A 10012-nucleotide genomic window follows, 5' to 3' on the forward strand; every position below is an offset into this window, starting at 1 on the left:
CCCTTACCCGCCGCCGCAGCCGCTGCATGGAATGACCCACATCTTCTTCTCCTGCCTCGATCTTTGTTGTTTCTCCTGTTACTGCTTCCTCCTCTATATCTTGCTCTGCCTTCTTCGCCGGTGGCAGTCCCAGGGCCGGTCCTAGGCATGGTCTGTATGGGCAGCTGCCCAGGGGGCCCCGCAGAATAGACCGCAGATCAGTGGGCCCGGCCCGACATGAAGTGCGGAAAGTGCACTTGCGCAGGCAGGAAGTGGAACTAGTGCACGTCACAGTGCGCGCGCGCACCCCTAGTGTTGGTGGTGCCGTGCGCGGTGCGTATGATGTGGATCCCAGGGCCGTCAATTTGGTAGCACTACCAATGACGGCCCTGGACATCATTTTGGCCAGCCCCCACTCAGCAGTGACACAGCACGCCAGCCGCACGCGCTCCCTGGCCTACAGTCTCTACTCTCTTCAGCCAGGAGCAGGGTGGAGTCGGGAGTCGGTTTGGGCCGCGTTGGCATAACGTCTTAGATGAAGGTAAGATCACAGTCAGTTTACTATCTGGTTGTCACACAGGTATCACTGACTCTTGAACATGAGATATGTGTGAGTCCATTGCACATATCACACAGACCTCTCCAGCCCCCGAACTTGAGATCTTTGTAAATACACCTTACATATCACGCAGTCACCAACAACGCATGAACAAGAGATCTGTGAGACTACACAGATCACACAGGCCTCTCGAACCCCTGAACATGAAAACTGTGTGAGTCCACTGCACGGATCACACAGGCCTCTCCGACGTGAGATCTGTGGGACTGCACTGGATAGATCGTGAGATCACTGTGAGTGCACTGTATAGATGACAGCTCTTCTGGTTGAAGCATTGCTGCTCATTAAAGAGCTCTATAAACTATAGTGATCAAAGCCACTTACCGGTTTTGGGGGATTTCTCTTCACTTTCATCCAGTCGAAGGCGTGCGTGGTGGAGGCCTGTTCGGGATCTCAGAGAGACGTGGTGGGCATGTGAGTGTAGGTGCCCTGCAGGAAGCCCTGCTGCTCCTGTAGAAAGGGGTGCTGCTGCTGGTAGAGGCTGGGCCCGGGGGAGGGGCAGTAGGTGTCCGTCAGGCCGCCGAGGCTGGATTCTGTGTTGGCGGGGTATACAGAGGGCTGGAAGTACATCCCCTCGCCCTCCTGGCTCAGGTAAAACTGGTGCCCGTAACCCGTGCCGCAGCTTTGAGAAGGGTACACGGGCGCCTGGCCAGGGTATGCCCGATGGGTAGGCTGAGCCCTGTTGATGGAGCTGGCTGGACATAGCTGCGCTGCCCCCCACCATGAAGCGCCCATCTCCATTGTAAGTGTCAGCATCTGAGCTGAGCAGGCCGGGAAGGCTGGGGCACCCTGGTCCAGGGGGTGGTGGTAGCCCTTGGGCGAGTAGGCGCTCGTCCCGCGGCTACAAATTGCATACTCTAAAAAGGAGTTCATCCGGGGATTGTCCATCTGCCACTGCCAGCGGAGTGAAAACCTGTGTGAGAAGACTACTCCTGCCCCGAGACCTTTGGATAGACTGTCAGAGCTGTGAACGTTCCCTTCCATGGACGGCGAGCCTTCAATCCTCGTCCCCTGCACCCAGGACATGTGTCTCTGGCGAGGAGCCAATGGCAGAGGACCTCCTGAAGCCTGTCACATATCTGAGCCCATCCATCACCCCTCTGACATTTGCATGACAAAGAAACTTCAATCACAGCCCGTCCCATCAATCTGATAACAACACACTCTTTGCTGACGCTCACATTGAATAACAGAGGAAGCCGTGATTCAAATCCGCTTTCTATTCATACTGGTTTCAGTTCACTCCCAGGCTTTTCTTGTTATCACCGAGAAGCTTCAACACACGAATACCTTTAACAATAGGATACTAGTGAGAAATCTCAGCGGGGCGCACACTCCACGAAGAGATCTCTGCGAATCTGCAAGTTACAGTTCTGCATACTACCTGAGCGAACTCAGCCTTTCATCATCCGGAGGTTCACACAATGAAGTTGGCAAATAAGGGCGTTGTTACAACTGTGATTACTGATGTTGTTAACTTGGCAAGAACAATTTTCGATTCTAACTTTTGAAATACCAGCCCATTTCACCCTCTCAGATATTGTGTGTGTCTGTCTGTGTGTCTCTCTCTCTCTCTCCTGACTGGCATTCAGATTCCGAGTGTTTTGTTTTGAAAGAGTTTAAACATTGCAAATATTCCACCTTAGTGTTTTGGTTTAACTAGATAACAGTACAATAAAAGCCAAAATAATTTGATAATGGTGCATTTCTTAAACATTTGAAAAACGCTATGCATTCTGTCAAAATAAAACTCGTGAGTCAGAGAGACTCAGTGCCCAGTTGATGTATCATGTTAATTGGTCCTTTGTGCCTTTTGTTATTCACGATTCGCATTTTGCACCTCTGCGTCTAGCACTCTTGTTACCTTTCTTCTATTTGCTGGGAAAAGACACAGTGCACAGAGCAACAATGCGTTTGATTACTCGTAAAAGGACGTTTTCTTCCTACTTGCTTTTGTACTTTGTGTGCTTTTTATAAACATGGATCATTCAAAATCTCTTTGGAAGAAAATAGGTTGAGGCTTTAAGTAGTACTGCGCTATACCAACAGACGAGAAACAATTTGTGTTGGGCAAATAAAATAACAGAATCTCCTGCTGGTTCGGATCTTTTAATCTACCAAGGTCCGCACAATTAACCCCTGTTCCAAAACTACCAGCAGACAATTATGCTCATGGCAGAGCAGCTAGCGGTAAAGGCAAAGTGTGAATAGAATAACTGCACATTGTTGCTACATTATACATACGACATCTGAGTTGAGTTATAACTTTTGATAACCTTGTTACTGTTGGTTATTTTGCTAATCTTATTTCAATAACTCAAGGCTTCTACATACACCGCGAATATTACTGAAACTTGGTTATTTTCACACGAATGTTCACCCTCCCTCCATGTTGCCTGTCCATGTTGCCTCCCGCCCGCACACCCTCCCTCTGTGTTGCCTCCTGCCTAAACCGTGTTGCCTGCCGCGCACCCTCCCTCCGTGTTGCCCACCGTGTTGCCTATCCCCCCGTTGCTTAACCCCCGTGTTGCCTAACCCCGGTGTTGCCTAACCCCAGCGTTTCCTAACCCCCGCGTTGCCTAACCCCCGCGTTGCCTAACCCTCCGTGTTGCCTAACCACCCGTGTTGCCTAACCGTGTTGCCTAACCACCCGTGTTGCCTAACCACCCGTGTTGCCTAACCCCCCGTGTTGCCTAACCCCCGTGTTGCCTAACCCCCCGTATTGCCTAACTCCCTGTGTTGCCTAACCCCCTGTGTTGCCTAACCCCCTGTGTTGCCTAACCCCCTGTGTTGTCTAACCCTCCGTGTTGCCATACCCACCCTCCTTCCCTGTTGCCGAAATGTGTTTCGTTCCAAACGCCCTTCCTACATCCGTGTTGCCGTTGACTGCCCTCCCTCTGTATTGCATCCTGTTTACCCTCCCTCTGTGCTGCCTCTGCCCTCCTTCTGAGTTGCCTACTGACCGCCCTCCCTCACTGTGTGTTGCCTACCATCCACCCTCTGTGTTGCCTCCCACATGCCCTCCCTCCTTCTGTGTTGCATCCTGATCTATCGCCCTCACTCTATCGCCCTCACTCTATCGCCCTCACTCTATCGCCCTCACTCTATCTATTTATCGCCTTCACTCTATCTATCACCTTCACTCGATCTATCTATCGCCTTCACTCGATCTATCTATCGCCTTCCCTCTATATATCTATCGCATCACCACAGCATCAATCTGTGAAACCTTTCAACAACAACTGGTTCAAATATGTTCTCTCAATGTTTCAAGCTTTATTACAAATGAAACAAAAAGATGTTAATATTTCACTTCTGTTCTTTGATTTTCGTCGCAATAAAATACAATGAACATAATCTTCACAAAAGTTATTTACACAAGTTTGAGCTATTGCCATTATAAATTACAATAACTTTTATTTAAGTATTAATTATTAAAGCCATTGTTATTTGTAATATCAATACATCTAAGTCACGTAAATACAACACATATTGCATTACAAATGGTATAGGTGTCACATTTGCGAAAGTTAAAACTATTGGCATTGTAAATGACAAAGCCATTAATTTGGCTATTTTCAAAACCAACACATAAATAAAAAATATGGGGCGGATTTATGACGGACTTGCGCCACGTTTACGCCGTCGTTGCGTCACGCAACAGCGGCATAAACGTGGCGCATCCCTGTGACCCATTCACAACGTGACGCATCTAGGCAGATGCGTCACGTTGTAAAGCCCTGCGCCACCTGTGGGCGTTCCGGCGCAGGGTGGACGTTCCGGGGCAGGTGCGCCTCGCAAAAGTGCCTGCATGAAATCTACAAGATTTCACACAGGCACTTTTAGGCCAATGCTGCGTCAAAACCCTGCGCCTGCTTGAAGCAGGCGTAAGGCTTGACGCAGCATTGGACAGATAGGGCCCCCCAGAGCATTGCTGGAGCTGCGTCGCGCTTGCGATGCAACTCCAGCAATGCGCCGCCTTTATGGCACAGATGCGTCACGCATCTGTGCCGTTTTTGCCCCATGGTGCGCCGCATGGGTGGCGGAGCTGCGGCGCACAATAACTGGCGCATCCCTGGGGATGCGCCAGTTATTGTAAATCTGCCCCTATGTGTCATTTACAATACCAATAGGTCAAACATTCCTAATGCGAGACCTATTGCATTGCAAATGCTTGTTTTTGGACTGTGGGCACTTTACCACTGCTGACCATTGCTAAAGTGCACATGCTCCCCAGTTATAAATTCTATTGGCGATTTGTTTAGCCATGACTGGAATATCTGATTTACTAATAAGTTCCTAGTTAAGTGCACCATGTGTACCCATGGCTTGTAAACCAAATGCTACCAGTGGGCCTGCAGCACTAATTGTGCCACCCACACGAGTATCCCTGCAAACATATCTCAGACCTGCCACTGCAGTGTCTGACTGTGCAGTTTTAAACTTCCATTTCGACCTAGCAAGTGCACCCCCTTGCCAGGCCCAAATCTTCCCTTGTAGTACATGTAAGAAACCCTTAAGGTAGGCCCAAGGCAGCCACATGGGCAGGATGCAGTGTATTAAAAAGGTATGACATGTCCTAATACTTAAATAATGCTAATTTGTTTTTCACTATTGCAAGGCCTATCGCTCCCATGGGGTAACATGGAGATTGCCTTGAAATATATTTTAAGTTTAATTTCCCATTAGGAGCAGATAGTGATTTGGCGTTTGGGATGTCTGAACTCAAATTAAAAAAAACTTCCTTTGGAGATGTTGGTTTTCAAATTGTGTGTTTGAAAATACCACTTTTAGAAAGTAGGCATTTTCTGGCTTACCCATTTTGTGCCACTGCATGTCTGTAAATTGCATGTCTGGGTTGGCTGATAGTTGGGCTCTTGTGCATTCACTCTAGACAGTCACACAAAGGGAGCTGACGTGTGCCTTGCATATCCTGATGGCCCATCACCAGGCTGATGGGTCTTCCTGACCTAGAGTAGTGGGAGGAGGATTTGTCACTGTCACCTGAATATGACTGTGCCTGTCCTCATACAAAGCCATCCCTATCCCCCGTAGTGTGTCTGCAGCCAGGTCAGGGAAATGCAGTGTTTTGTGCACTACAAAATCTTTCGTTTCACGTTTGCCTACTTCAAAGGCCTAAAGGGGCATAAGTATTGGACCTCTTACACCCCAAAATCAGAACACTTATGGACTGAGGACATTCTGCCAGGAAGAAGAGCTCGATGCTGTAGGAGGGACTACCACTCTGCTTGTTGCTTTATTGTGCTGACCTGCTGCTTCTATTCTGGGAGTGAAAGGACTGGAATGTGTTTTCTACATCCTGCTTCCAAGGTTCTCCAAAGGCTTAATGCATGCTTGGCTCCTGTTAAGATGACTTCACCGACCAGTGCCTTGGCTCTTCTAGTGGTGCCAAATACAGTTCCTGGGCCTTGGAAGTGTTCATCCATAAGAGAAAATCGACAGATCGACTCTCAGCACCTGTTTTCTTGATGCAGCATCGGCTTAGCAGCAGGAAAAATTGCTGCAGCTTGAGTTCCGAGTACAGTGTCACCAATATCATGGCACCCGCTCTGGCTCCAACGCAGCACCTACTTCGTGGCTGAAGAATCAACGTAGCGTCTGCTTCGTGTCTGTGAAATCGACGCAGCACCTGCATCGCTGCTGTCGCATCAACACAGCACATCTGGATTTTTGATGAATCGTCCCTCGACGCCGAGGCCACATGTCTGAAACTCGACGTAGAACCTCCACTGTAGGAAGGAACTGGCACATCACCTCCCCTTCCTAGCAGTAAGGAACCAATGCATCACCTCCCAAGGCTATTCGGTAGAGACTCAGTGCCCAGATAGCCCTAGGGGTAACAGTGTTGCACTTTACAAATGCTGTTGATTGATTGATTGACCCCCTCTGACATTAAGGATCTGATGCTTCACCTCCCTTGTGAAGTAAAGAACAGACACATCGCTTAGCTTTTCCGGCGCCTCACCTTCCCTGCGCCTTTGTACCAGCTTTGATTTTTGACACATCTGAGGTACTTTGTGCTACAACTAACGCATCAATTGGTTTCTGTGGACTTAACTTGCTTAACCCTTTAACAGTGATATTTTAACTTGCGTATGTTGGATTTTTGTAATTGTGGTCTAAAGGTACTAAATATTGACTATTTTTCTAAACTGGTGTGGAGTACTTTTGTAGTGTTTTCACTGTATTACTCTGTGTGTGTGTGTGTTTGTACAAATACTTTACACATTGTCTCTGGGACAAGCCTGACTGTTGGTGCTAAGCTACCACAGGGGTAAGCCGGGGTTATCTTAACTGTGTGACTCCCTTACCCTGACTAGAGTGAGGGTCCCTACTTGGGTAGAATGCAAACCACTGTCAACTAGAGATCCCTTTTCTAATAGGGTCAAATATGTATACCTACTGCGCACTTTGCAGTGGAGGAAGCTTCTAAAGGTTTCCACCCCCTTCGGTGACAGACATCCCCTTCCTCACTGTCCTGGCCCCAGCTTGTCTGGGGTCATGAAATACCAGTACAAAACCCTTTGTGAAAGTGCTCAGGCAGAGCTTTTGTGATTTGCAAGTGAGGCAGGTGAGTGACAGCTCCACCCTCTCGTAAACTCAGAGTGGCCAATCCTGCCAACACCTACCTTCCCTTTGTCTCACTGTCAGAGAGCAATATGCAAAGACCAACTGCTAGCTACATCTAGTTATGTGACCCTGGATCAGGCTGCAGGCACCAAATGGTTGGGGAAAAATGCCTACTCTCTAAAAGTGCTATTTTTAGAATTGTGACAAAAAAATCTGACTTCACCATTAAAGCAGGCTTTTAATTACATATCTTTATCCACTAAACTCGAATTTCTACCTGCTCCAAATTGAAACTTATCACTTTTTAAATGTAATGAGTTAACCCAATGTTATCCAATGGGAGCGGTAGACCTTACAGAAGTGAACAACGAATGTAAGAGTTTTTCATTACCAGGACATGCCAAACTTAAAAATACATGTCCAGCTTTTCAAATTCACTGCACCCTGCCATTAGTGGATGCTCCTGTAGGATGTTTTGAAACCCAAAAATAAATCTCTGTTTGCCTGTTGTATATTCCTTTTTTACTGTTCACCATTTTATGTCACTATTGCAATCTGCTTTCGAAATCAAAATATGCAGTCTGATTCACAAAACAATTCTATAAAAGTGTGTTTTGAGATTTCCGCTCTCACCTGAACGTACGTTTCTGTTTTTTGGTACTGATAACATTTTCTAAGGGTGATCCTGAAAAGCACCACTCGCAGATTTGCCCATCTAGTTCTGGGATAGAATGATTGAATGAATGAGTACGCTCTTGTATAGCGCCTGGCTACCCTGAGGCATGCCAGCGCTGCAAGACCACGGACAGAAGAAGACAATCAGTGGAACAAAAATGTCTTCAATCGCTTCCTGAATACCAGATGATTCATTTCCAGCCTGATGTTATCTGGGAGTTTATTCCAGCCCTTGGCTACATGGAAGGAAAGCTGGCGGCCACCCATACGGGCTCGCTTCACTCTGGGTACCACCAGCAAATTTCGCTGATTAGATCTCAAGGATCTGGCCGCATGATGCCGGCAAAACAAGGGCTGGAGGATGGTAGGACCAACATTACTTAAAGACTTGTGCACCATACAGAACGTTTTAAACAAGATCCTTTTTCTAGATCGGGAGCCAGTAGAGTGACCGAACTGCCACCTTCGCCGAACAGCGTCTGGGGAGATTCATAAGCAGCCGAGCTGCACAGTTTTGTATTGATTCAAGAATTTGGAGAGAACCAACTGGAGCTCCCAGATAAACAGCATTTGCATAATCCAGACGCGATAAAATCAGCGACTGGACCAGCACGCTTCTGGCCTCAAAAGGTAGGAGGGACAGGACTTTCCTGAGGACCCTAAGCAGTCCATAAGTCAAGTCAAGTCAAGTCAAGTAATTTGTATAGCGCGCTACATACCCAGAGGGTCTCAAGGCGCTTGAGGAGGGAGGGGAATTACTCGTCGAATATCCAGGTTTTAAGTTGCTTTCTGAATGCTAGGTGGTTTTGAGTGAGGCGGAGGTGAATGGGGAGTGAGTTCCAGGTTTTAGCCGCCAAGTAGGAGAAGGATCTTCCTCCCATGGTGGTTTTGTTGATGCGAGGAACAGCAGCAAGGGCTTGGTTGGAAGAGCGTAGTTGGCGGCAGGGGGTGTAGAAGGAAACTCGCGTGTTGAGGCATTCGGGTCCAAGTTCGTAAAGTGCTTTGTGTGCGTGGGTGAGGAGGCGGAATGTTATCCTCTTATTGACAGGGAGCCAATGGAGGTCTTTCAGGTGATTAGAAATGTGATCTTTACGCGGGATGTCTAGTATGAGTCTGGCTGATGCGTTCTGGATGCGTTGGAGTTTTTTCTGAAGTTTTGCGGTGGTACCGGCGTATAGGGTGTTTCCGTAGTCTAGGCGGCTTGTAACCAGTGCGTGGGTGACCGTTTTTCTAGTTTCGGTGGGGATCCAGCAAATGTTTTTTTGAGCATGCGAAGAATGTTGAAGCAAGATGATGAAACGGCGTTGACTTGTCTGGTCATCGAGAGTGAGGAGTCCAGGATGACACCCAGGTTCCGTGCGTGGTTTGTCGGGATGGGTGCTTGTCCAAGGGCCGCTGGCCACCAAGAGTCGTCCCATGCGGAGGGGGAGGTACCTAAGATAAGGACTTCTGTTTTGTCTGAATTCAGTTTCAGACAGCTGAGCTTCATCCATTCTGCTACTTCTTTCATTCCTTGATGTAGGTTGGTTTTGGCGGTGTTAGGGTCATTGGTGAGTGAGAGGATCAGTTGAGTGTCGTCAGCGTAGGAGATGATGTTGAGGTTGTGTTGGCGTGCGATGGTCGCGAGGGGGCTCATGTATACGTTGAAGAGGGTGGGGCTGAGTGAGGATCCTTGTGGCACGCCACAGATGACTTCAGAGGCCTCTGACTTGAACGGTGGGAGGTGGACTCTCGGAGTCCTTCCGGCAAGGAACGAGGTGATCCATTCCAGAGCTTTTCCTTGGATTCCGATGTTTCTAAGGCGATGTAACAGTGTATTATGACAGACTGTGTCGAAGGCTGCGGAGAGGTCAAGGAGGATGAGGGCGACTGTGTCTCTATTGTCCAGTAGAGTTCGAATGTCGTCTGTTGCTGCGATGAGGGCGGTCTCAGTGCTATGTTTGGCTCGGAAGCCGGACTGTGAGGAGTCGAGGGAATTGTTCGTTTCGAGGAAGGTGGCGAGCTGGTTGTTGATTGCTTTCTCGATGACTTTGGCCGGGAATGGAAGGAGCGAGATGGGGCGGTAGTTTTTGAGTTCGGTGGGGTCAGCTGTGTTTTTTTTTAGGAGGGCGCTGAGTTCGGCGTGTTTCCAGCTTTCTGGGAAGGTGG

At 48.3% G+C, this 10012-nt stretch overlaps 1 pseudogene; it reads right to left on the reverse strand.

Moving 5' to 3' along the window:
• Nucleotides 1-892: 892 nt before the first annotated feature.
• Nucleotides 893-1582, reverse strand: LOC144824358 (homeobox protein Hox-B1-like; annotated as a pseudogene).
• Between the last annotated feature and the right edge of the window lie 8430 nt (nucleotides 1583-10012).

This window comes from Lissotriton helveticus, chromosome 3_1 (genome assembly GCF_964261635.1).
Source record: "Lissotriton helveticus chromosome 3_1, aLisHel1.1, whole genome shotgun sequence".
Lineage (NCBI taxonomy): Eukaryota > Metazoa > Chordata > Amphibia > Caudata > Salamandridae > Lissotriton > Lissotriton helveticus.